This window comes from Rousettus aegyptiacus, unplaced genomic scaffold (genome assembly GCF_014176215.1).
Source record: "Rousettus aegyptiacus isolate mRouAeg1 unplaced genomic scaffold, mRouAeg1.p scaffold_m13_p_2, whole genome shotgun sequence".
Taxonomy (NCBI): domain Eukaryota; kingdom Metazoa; phylum Chordata; class Mammalia; order Chiroptera; family Pteropodidae; genus Rousettus; species Rousettus aegyptiacus.
In genome coordinates, this window is record NW_023416295.1 from 99,314,421 (window position 1) to 99,326,239 (window position 11,819).

The 11,819-nt window shown below is 37.5% G+C and overlaps 1 pseudogene; it reads left to right on the plus strand.

Annotated features, from left to right (window-relative positions):
* Positions 1-5,181: 5,181 nt before the first annotated feature.
* Positions 5,182-5,300, plus strand: LOC118614741 (annotated as a pseudogene).
* Positions 5,301-11,819: the final 6,519 nt, after the last annotated feature.

An 11,819-nucleotide genomic window follows, 5' to 3' on the forward strand; every position in this document is an offset into this window, starting at 1 on the left:
ATGAGAGCTGCTCAGGGACCAGCCATATGTCAGAGTGCTATCAACTTTCTGCTCCAAGGGTCGCACTCACTGGAGCAGAACATTTGTTGAAAGACTCACAACCCCACTTGGCTCAGGGAGCTCATGTTGCGCCTTTTTAAAATAAAACCTAGTGGGGGAAAAGTGCATCGGGAGTGGAGAGACCAGGTGTCAAGCGAGAATGGATCTTACTGGCTGATGCCTATAGGCCATCAGAAATAGATCTGTTTTCTAGGGCTAGAGAAGAAGGGGATATTGAAACCAGTAAATCCCTGAAGGAAAAATTATAATTCTCCCTCAATGTCTGTGAATTAATCTGAACTCATTTTCAATTGGGAGTGGCAGCTGAAGGCTCTCATTTCTCAAAACTAGACTCAAGGCTGCATTTATGCATAGGCAGACTTGAGCAGTTATTTTTTCTCTTCCTTGTATTTAGCTGTGTCCAAAGACAAGTTTTCCACACTTAGAGTTAGGGCTTGAAATCTTTATTCCTGTGAGAGTTTACTCATAGACTTTAATTTACACTAAAGTGTGAATGACTAACCTAAGACTTTTCTTGCAAATGGGTTTGTTAAATAAGCAATGTGGGAAAGTATGGGGGGGGATGGTTTGAGAGGGAATTAGGTGGAGAGACAAACAAATAGGATACCAGAGATTTTATAACTTTATAGCAATGCTTAGAGTTGGTTCCCATTAATTTTAAAGAGGGAATTGTTTAGCTTAATTATGGATTTCTCCCCATAAGCTTCTAGCACTCAGTTTTAACTGGACCTTATATTGGTTAGTTTTCTTAGCCTCTCATGTGAAAAGGTTTTTAGTGGGTACAATGGGGAGGTAGCAAGAGAAAGGGGAGGTACTAAAATGAATCTAAACAGTTGCTCAATGAATCTAAACATTTCATCACCTTTCATATAATTTCATCAAATGTCATTTCAAACCCAACTTAAAATATTTTTCACTTCTACTTCATAAACAAATCTTGGGAGAATTTTTTTCTGGCTGAGGACTGCCTTCAAGTCACCATTCTTTAAGAGGAATTTATTTGAAAAATTTGATGTTGATTTCTAGTCTGGCTAGCATTTGGTTCCTGTATGGGTTACTAAGCAAAAGGGAATAAGATGTCACACGTTCTGCACATAAATATCATCTGATTTTAGTTGTTTGGTGAGCTCCAAGGTCAAAAGGGGTAACTGCCAATGAAAAGTATTACTTCTAACAAAGGATGTACCGCATTCATCAATCAATTTGTGCAGGTTTTTATAAACTTGTTGATAGGGTATGTGCAAACTTTGCAATGACATGCACTTTGTGCTCAGTCCAATGTTTAGCTCCCTATGCGAGGAGGTAAAGAACATGGAAGAGAAGGACCTGGGTCCCAGGGGCACCCTTTGCCTTGTGAGGCTTGTCCCTCTGACACCTGGAAGGGAAGAGGTTGGTTGAGTTTAGGGCCACTGCCTTCAAAGAGAGAAGAAAGAGAAGAGTTTTTCCTCAGGTTCCTCTCCCTTTGGTAGGAAAGTGAGGCTCCAGTCCAAGATTACATGGGAGTAACATAGAAAAATTATGCTTTACTCCTGGAGAAAAATACTTTTCATTGTTTCAAATTGCAAATAATAATAATATCTTGTATACAAAGTTAAGGAATAATGAGATAAGCTATGAAAAGTACCTAATATGATCCTGGAAACTAGCAGTCATTCAATTATTGTTTGTTTCTTTCTGGCTGTCACCAGTATAGCTGAAGACAGCATGCAGTTCATGGCCGACTTTGTGTACCAATATTTCAGCCATGAGACCAATGGAATAATAAATTGTATCTTTCAGTTTAAATTTCTTGCCTCCCTCCCTCCTTCTTTCTCTTCCCTCCTTTTGTCCTTCCTTCCTTCCATGACATTTATTAAATGTCTACTATGGCATGAGGTAGATGCTGGGGACTTGAAGATGAATCAAACACAGGAGCCCCCCATCTATGGAGAAGGTAAACACAAGCAGCATTAACTTCAGAAGCACCTATCAGGAACCATTGGAACCAGGCTCTGGGCCAGCAAGATAGGTGTGCTTCCTGTCCCTTCAGAGCTTACTTTATAAAATGGACAATTATGATATAGAAAAATAAAAGCAATAGAATTCCTGTTATGAGAGCAAAAAAGGATACAGTCCCACTGGGGGGACTGGGGTAGGTGTCCCTTTCCCTGGATACTTGGAGCACAGTGAGACAGAACCCTTGAGGCAGAGAGAAACCTGAACGATCTGGAAGGTGTGGGGCCAGGAGTAGCTGTGTGTTGCCCTAGCTGGAAGTGAAGCCAGACTGAACATGTCATCGGTCAACAACAGCTGCCAGTGACTGGGGCAGGGTCTGGGGTGCCAATAGCTCCGGGGGACATTGGGAAATTGTTGGTTGGGGACGTAACTAAAAAATTAGATTTAAAATAGCTGCTGGAAAATATATGGTAGCTAAAGAAAACTGGACTCTGGATGGTAATTCCACAATCGAATATATAGATGTCAAATTATAATGTATACCTGAAAAATTATATAATTGTATTAACCAATGTTACTCCAATAAACTTTAAAAAAAATAAAAAAAATCAATTTTTAATTAATCAATCAATTAATTAATTTCTAGGTGAGGAAACCCTTGGTTGACCTCACAGATTGCAAGGCCATGTCAGCTTACAATCCCTTATTTTTTTATTTTTAACACCTACAGCACCTGGTCTTCCTAGGCGGTCTCCCATCCAAGTACTAACCAGGCCCTAAACCACTTAGCTTCTGAGATGAGTCGAGATCTGGCTTCTTCAAGGTAGCATGGTCTTAAACAGAAGTAAAAAATAAAATAAAATAAAATAAAATAAAATAAAATAAAATAAAATAAAATAAAATAAAATAAAATGGCTGCTGGAAAATTGGGCAACAAAGTAGTTTTACCATTTGTCCGTTTATTTCACATATGTTTTTTTGAGTACCTACTATGCGCCAGAAATGGTGATGGCTTCTAGGAATATGAAGGATAAGAAGGTCCTGGGTTTCTATCCAATGGGCTCTGAGCTCCAGGGGGGCAGGGTGGGGAAATTTCCTTAGGGCAGCAGTTCTCAAGTGTGTCATAGGTGCTCCTGGGCACTCAAGGTGGTTGCACTTTTGCAAGGATGAGCCATTTTTGATTTCATGAGACGGCATTGCTTAGGATGAGCCGAAATAAAACTGTGAGTCTCTTTAAAAGAAAATATCAAGTAAAAATAGTATAAGTGATAGATAGGCATGGCAAAACTTGTGAAGATAGGACATAAAGGACTGAAGTTTGGGAAATACTCTGTTAAGAAAATCTGAATAATTTAGGGATGTAAAAACCATACAATTTTTGAGATTTAATGCCTTTTCCTTTGACTAATCTCCGAAGCCTCACAGTTTAGGCTGCTGTATTTTTTTGCCCCCCTCAAATACTGAATAAGCGATGCGCAAAATTAAGGACTTGATGAACGGTGTCGTGTCCATGTCCTCGGCGCTCAAATCAGCCAGGGAAATCATGAGGTCACCCCCTGCGAAAGCGTTTGTGCTCTCAGTTTTGTTCACACACCCATTACTTCTTCCTGACTCTCTCCAGCTCTGTTTGGCCTTGGCAGTGTTTTTTTTCCTTTCTTTTTTTTCTTTTTTAGAGGTAAACAGGAGGATGTGGGAATGGGGGCGGGGTTGTTGTGGTGTAGCACACAGAGAGACACAATGCAGTGCAGCAGAAAGAATACAGAGATTGGAATCAGACGGTAGACGTTCAAATTTTAGTTTGCAGCTGACTTCGTGTGAACATCAGTAAATTAGTTTTCTCAAAAATCTCAAAAATGGAGATAATCATATCTCCCCACCAAATAGAGTTGATCTGAGAGTTAAATAAAATAATGTATGGGAAATCTTTTTTTTTTTTAATAGACTTAATTTTTAAGAGTGTTTTTAGGTTTACAGATAAATAGTTCAGAAAATACAATGCTCTGCCCCTTCCCCCACAATTTCCTCTATTATTAACATTCTATATTAGTGTGGCATATTGGTTACAATTTATGAGCCAATTACATTATTAGTCCATACTTTACATCAGGCTTCACTCTTTGCACTGTATATTATGTGGGTTTTGACAAATGCATAATGTCATGTATCTACTGTTAGAGTGTCATACAGAATAGCTTCGATGACCTGTGCTCCACCTATTTGTCCCTTCCTCCTCCCCTTGAATTCCTGGGAACCACTGATCTTTTTATTGTCTCCATAGTTTTGCCTTTTCTAGAACATCATGTAGTTGGGAATTATCTAGTAATTAGCCTTTTTAGATTGGCTTCTTTCACTTTACAATATACATTTAAGGTTCCTTCACATTTTATTGTAGCTTGATAGCTCATTTCTTTTTTATCGCCAAATAATATTTTATTGTTTGGATGTACTACTGTTTTTTTTTACCCATTCACCTGTCAAAGCACATTTTGGTTGTTTCTAAATTTGGCAATTATGAATAAAGCTGCTAAAAACATTCAGTAGAAGATTTTTTGTAGATGTAAGTTTTCAGTTCATTTAGATAAATGACCAAAATTTCAATTGTTGGATTGTTTGATAATCTTACTTTTAGCTTTCTAAGAGACTGCCAAACTGTCTTTTAAAGTGGCTGTGCCATTTTCATTCCCACTAACAATGAATGTGAGTTCCTGTTTCTCCATATCCATGAGAGCATTTGGTGTTGTCAGTGTTTTGGATTTTAGCCGTTCTAATATGTGTGTAGTAGTGTCTCATTTTAATTTACAATTCTCCAATGACATTATATCGATTATATTTTTATATGTTTATTGTACGTTTTTTTTGTGTGAGGTGTATGTTCAGATCTTTTGCCCAATTTTTAAACTGGGTGTTTGTTTTCTTACTGTTGAGTTTCATGAGTTCCTTTTATATTTTAGGTATTAGTCCTTTATTAGATATGTTTTGCAAATATTTTCTCCCAGTCTGTGGCTTGTTTTTTTTTATTCTCTTAACAGTATCTTTTACAGAGCACAAGTTTTTAATTTTAGTGACATTCAACCTATTAATTTTTTCTTTCATGGATCGTCTTTGGAGTTGTATCTAAAAAGTCACCACTACCCAAGGTCTTCTAGATATTTCTCCTATGTTATCTTTTGAAAGTTTTATAGTTTTGTCTATGGCCATGCCACCCTGAACAAGGCTGATTTTGTCTGATCTCAGAAGCTAAGCAGGGTCGGGCCTGGTTAGTATTTGGATGGGAGTCCACCTAAGAAGACCAGGTGCTGTAGGCGTAAAAAATATGAATAATAAAAGTTTTATAGTTTTGCATTTTACTTTTAGGTCTATGATTTATTTCGAGTTAATTTTTCTGAAAGGTGTTAAGGTCTTTGTTTAGATCCATTTTCTTCCGTCTCCTTCTCCTTCTCCTTCTCCTTCTCCTTCTCCTTCTCCTTTGCATGCGGATATCCTGTTGTTCCAGCACCATTAGTTGAAAAGACTTTCCTTTCTCTGTGGAATTGCCTTTGCTCCTTTGTCAAAGATCAGTTGACAATATTTGTGTTAATCTGTTTCTGGGATCTCTATTCTGTTCCATTAATCTTTTTGTTTATTCTTTCATCTATATCACGCTGTCTTGATCACTGGAAAAAAATTTAAAACCATGAAGTCTCATGTTCTTATAACCATAGGCAGCACTATTACTAGTCACTATTTCAGTGACTAACTGCAGTGTGGTGGGCATATCTCTCACCTCTTATTCTCTCCCTGTTGTGTGTGAATTAGAGAATGAGATTCTTCATCTATGAAGAGAGAGAGCCAAAGCTACAAGGTCAAAGGCTTCCAAAGAAATGGTAGACTTGATTTCTTCCTTTCAGTTAAGTTGGAAGACAAGAGTTGTTCAAAATGTCTGTCTGATTAATTCCTGTTCTTTCTGACTTTAAAGACCAAAATGCGACAGTTTCCTTACTGACAACTCAAGCATTATATGTTCCATTATTTTGTATGTTTTATGATTTTCATGCTTATTCTGGACAGTAGAATTGTTCCCTTTTTGCTCAGTTTGGACATGCCTGGTAATTTTATAATGATTGCTCATTATAACTCTAGCTTGTGCCTTTCAGTGGTTCTCAAAGTATAGTCCCTGATCACCTGCCTGGAAGAAATGCAAATTCTCAGGCCCTACTCCTGAACTAATGAAGGAACCTCTGAGGATGAGGACAGTAATCTGTTTTCACAGGTCTCCAGGTGATGTTGATACACACTCAAGTTTGAGAACCACTGATGTTGGGTTAGTAGTGATCTTTTTATTCATTTAATAGCAACACTCTTATGTGCATTCTTTCAGACCTCACATTGATATACTTCCACTTTAGACATGAAAGAATGAAGGCTTAATAGATATGATGAGGAGAGTCTAGAACCAGCCCCTTCTAGAAGCTCCTATGAATTTTCTCTGCAACAAAACATTTCAGAACTCGTCACAGGATTCCCTGGCCTCTGCTGGCATGCTGGAAAGGAGCTATCCTAGAACACCATTCCAAACACTTCTCCACAGCCTCAGGAAGGGAGGCATCACTAGCAAGGCTGTTGAGTGACATCTGATTGACAGCCCACTTCATCTGCTACCTAGGGCCCTGGATTGAAGAAGCTCTCTCTCCCTTCTTAATCTTTCTTTCCTTTTATCTGCAGTTTGCACCTGCCAAGATCAGCTGAGCTTCTGGCGCTTCTTATCTTTGGAAGTGAATCATGTGGCCTAACAATTGGGTGGATGGAATGGCCTTTCCTTGGAAACGGGCTCTCTAAAGGTTCAAGGTCTCTGAAGACTGACACTTAGGGCTTGCCTGTTTATTTAGGGCGTGAGCTAGGAGTCAGGACAAGAGTTTTATGAATACAGAAAGAATTTTGTTGAGTTTGTGGCCTTGTATTGATTTATTTGGGGAAGTTAAGTAGTGTGAATAAAAAAATCAATTTTAGTGAAGTAAATAGTTTGCTTTAATTTGTAAATATATTTCTTCCATTTGTTGGTATACTATTCATAAGTTACATACACATACCCACAGATCCAGAATCCTTTTTATTAACAATTTATGTTACTTTCTTTCAAGGGGGCACCAAAACTTAGCATCTGCTAAGTGTGCTTGTAGGTTGTGGTTCCTATATACAGGGTAGGTGTTGGCTTTCTGTTAATTAGTTGATAATTACTGATGGTTAGTATGTGCCCCTCATTCTGTGGTGCATGCACACATACACATGGACACACACACACACAGACACACACACACACACACTATTCCTTATGTCTTTTTAATTTCCAAAAATCTTTTAGGCAAATACAATTTGTCTTAGGCTAAAGTTTAAGATAAAAACTCAAAAATGGATGAAATCCATTCATGCAGCTTGGTGGTTTAAAGCAAGGCTAAAATTCCTGCTTTTTAAAAAGCTTATTTCTGACAAGAAAGCTAAGTGGGCAAAATAAGACCCATTCCTCCCTACTGAACAGAGGACAAAACTACACATATTAAATGATGTTCCAAAAGTGCCTATACTGCTTGCAAAAAATGCCCTAGACACCCAGGCTATTCATGGGAAGATTGAACACACAGTCGAAATGTGAATTAAGTAAGGCCATGGTGAAGTCAACTGAAAACGAGTCAGCAGGGCTTTGTGAGCCATTCATTCCCTTCATAAAATACCTTCCTTCACAATAAAACATGTCTTTTTTCTCTTTTGCCCTTGAGCAGTCTATAAAGGATAATGTCCTTTGTTTTGGATTATTTCATCTCTAAAAAATAATACTCTCATATATTGCTGGTGAGAATGTAAAATGGTGCAGCTGCTATGGAAAATCTTGGAGATTCTTCAATAAGTTAAACACAAACTTATGTGTGTTTATGACTGAGAATATTCTACATCCAAATATATAATTCAAGATGATTGAAAACATATGTTCACATAAAAACTTATATGTGAAAATTCATAGCAATATTACTTATAATAGCACAAAAGTGAAAACAATCCAACTGCCTATCGCCAAGGAAAAGATAAATAAAATATTCTAGCCATACAATGGACTATTATTCAACCATAAAAAAGTATGAAGTATTGATACATGCTATAACATAAATGAACCTTGAAAACATTATACTAAGTGAAAGAAGCCAGAAACAAAGGACTGCATACTGCATGATTCTATTTATATGAAATGTCCAGAATAGGCAGATCCATGGAGACAGAAAGTAGATGAGTGGTTGCCAGGGACTGGTGGGAGAGGGGAGAGGAGAGTGATTGCTAATGGGCACGCACTTTCTTTTTGGGGTGATGAAAATGTTCTGGAATTAGGTAGTAGTAGTGGTTGTGCAACTAGTGATGATGTTAAAAACCACTGAATCGTACACTTGAAAGTGTTGAATTTTATGGTTTGTGAATTATATCCTAACTAAGAAATAAAAAGCCTTAACAAGGCTTTGCTGCTTCATCATTTTTTTTTCTTTTAGATTGAGTATTGAGTCAGCTAAGTAGAATGCTTCTCAACTTGGGCCCTTGGTGAAGTGTTTATTGAGCTAAGTGCTCTCTTTTGCCCTTCTTCATGTGCTGTAGGATGTCAAGTGCTGGAACTGGAAAGAGCAGATAATAAGAACTAAAAGGAGCACAGGAAAGTAATAAACAGCTGGATGGGTCTGCTGAGTCTTTTGGGAAGAACTGTACTCAGCATATTTATTCAGTTAACAAGTATTCATAGAGCCCTTTCGTGGGCTAAATGTTGTGTGATTACTAACGTAAGTAGAATCAAGTCTCTGTCTTGATAGAGCTCAAGTTAAGACATCTGTGTTAAGCAAACAATTATAATTCAAAGTGATCTACCTACCACAGGAATGTACAAGAGATTCTGGATTGATAGGAGAACTTGTGGAAGAGGTGGGGGAAGAAGATAATGCCCCCTTAGTATTCTCAACAGGATCAAAGGAACAGAAGTAGGAGTAATGGTGTGTTTGGGGCAGATGGGGAAAGGGCCAGGGTTTCATTGCTATCCTTAAGGAAAGTAATTGCTCAGCTCTTTATATTTTGTAAATTTTTTTTCTAAAGGTCGTACAGGTGCTGGCAAAAGTTTTCAAGAGGAGTAGAAAAGGAAATACATGGATAGCGTTCTCCCTGACACCCCTTCTCCTAATTGTCCTCTTCAGATATAATTATCTTTAGTCTTTTCTTTTAATAAATTTTATGTATTCCTTTTGCTTTATTTTTGGTAAATAGAGCCTTCATTGTCAAGATTAGATCACAGAGTGTTAGAGTAAAATCTTAAAAACTGAATGCTGTAAATCGATTGGCTTTTATCTGCCTAATTCAATTCAGTTCAATTGAATTGGCTTCAATCAACTCTATTATCTTTACCTGTGGCAAGGTATTTCATGCCAATTAATTGGTTTTAGTAACAAATATTTTTTAAGTTGCTATTCATTTATTCAAGCAGTCATTCATTCAATAAATATTTCCTGAGTCTCCTACCAAGTGTCAGGCTCTGTTCTAAGACTTGGGGATACATGGTGAACAAGACAAACATTCTTATATCTGTCCTTAGGAAGCTCGTTGGCAGATACAAAAGATAAAAATGTACATAAATTAACTAGAAAAGCAGGTGGTAATAAGCGCTATGATGTAATTTTTAAAAGGATGAAGAGATAGAAAAATGGGTTTCAGGGGAGTTATTCAGATTATTTAATCTTTGAAGATGTGATATTTAAGTTGAGACCTGAAAAACAAGAAGGAACAGCCAAACAAAGAGCAGGTAGAAGGCACGCCAGTGCAAAAGACCCACCGTGGCAACCAGTCAGGCATATTGAAAGAAACAGAAAGAAGGCAAGGATGGCTGGTGTTCAGAGGAAGAGCATAGAGTGAGTGAGCTTTCATTAATTAGTTAGGGCTGCCCTAACAAAGAACGATAGCCCGGGTGGCTTCAACAACAGAAATCTATTTTCTCATGGTTCTAGAGGCTAGAAGTTCAAGATCAAGGTGTCAGTAGGGTTGATTTCTTCTCAGGCATCTCTCATTGCCTTATAGAGGGCTACCTTCTCCCTGTCTTCACACAGTGTTTCCTCTCTGCGTGTCCATGTTATAATCTCTTCTTCTACAGAGGCCACTCATATCACCTCATTTTATTTTAATTACTTCTTTAAATACCTTATCTCCAAATATAGTCAAATTCTGTGGTACTTGGGGTTAAGGCTTCAACATGTGAATTTTGGGGGAATGAATTTCAGCCAATAACAGGGCTGGTAAGGTCTGAGCAGGGGCTAGATCGCATAAAGTGTTGTTGGCTGGGATAGGGAGTATTATTTAAGAGTGATTAAGAGTCATTGGAGGATTATAAACAGGGGGTCTACAGATCTGATTAATATTTGGGAGTTAGAGTTTCTCTGGAGGTTTCAACAAGGAGAACTAAAGAACCCCTGGCTCTAGGCCTGGAGGTGATATTCTCTATCAGCCCAGAGCCTGGATTAAACTTTCTTCATCCTGATCACTGTTACCGCTTTTCAGCACAGTTTTTACAAAAAGAAACCAACACAATCAAGATAGCGTTCCTCAACACTCCAAACAAATTCCGAAAAGCATAAAGGGTCAATTATAAATACACATTTTACAAGACTCTCTCATCTATTTATGTCACAAAAATCTCCTAAATAGAGGCACTGGATGAACTGCAAATAGCCATTGTTGACTTTCTCTGAGTACATTGGTTATCACGATGGCTTGTGTGCCACAGGATTGTTGTAAAAAGAGATTTTCTGTACTCATAAGCTGATTTTGTTTTTTCATCTGGGTCAGGGTCTTTAACCATAAACAGAATGGAAGTTTAGGCTTAAGAAATATCTGCTTTACTTTGTTAATAGGCAAAATCGAAACTGGAAAAAATAATTTTATTTGGCACACACAAGCTTGCTATTCAGTTAGTACAAAACATAACTCTTGCAAAATGCTAAGGAGATGGGTCTCCATGAGGCTAGTGTTTAAAATGTCTTTGGAGAAATGGAAACAGCACCTCCATTTATTGTGCAAATGTAGAGAATGTCAAAACCAAATCGTCGACATTATTTTAAACCGCTGAATGCCACTTGCCAGCTGTGAGCTACCTGCTTCAACCAAATTCTTTCAAGTTTAGAGGGAGAAAAATCTCTCTTTTCTCTCCCTTCATTTTATGAGAGCATCAGAATTAGCATCAGAGTCATAAATAATCCACGAAACAGATGACTCTTCATCCTATGGCTTGATGTTGTTTTACCAGATACAATTCTAAGTGAATCTCTTTTCTCCTTTGCATTTTTGGAAGCTATTTCCCTTCTCTGGTTTGGTCCTCTGGTTAATGTACTGAGGCAGGCTTTTGGCAGCCAGATGGAATATAATCTAAATTTAGGATTTCCATTAGCTTTTGTGTTTGAATGTGCTACCATATCCTAATTTCAACACAAATATATTATGAGAGTGGATTGTCATTTATGTTATTGCTGAAAAATAATGCTAATGTTATGCTAATATGTCTTATTTTTCACGAAGATTTTTCTTTTTTAAAATTTATTTTTAAATTGTGGTTTACATACAATATTATAGTTTCTTCTTGGAGAGTTTAAGAAACCATGCCGCCCCCTTTTTATTGGTCATATATTATAAAAGGGGAAGTCGTTAACTTGATATCATTAGCAGCTTTCAGACTGGTCAACCTCAATTCTGTGTTTTTCTCCATGTACTTTCCAGGCTGGTTTAGACACCATTTAGTACTTTATTTTCATTTTGTGGGAGTTTCGCAACTCAATTAACCTTGA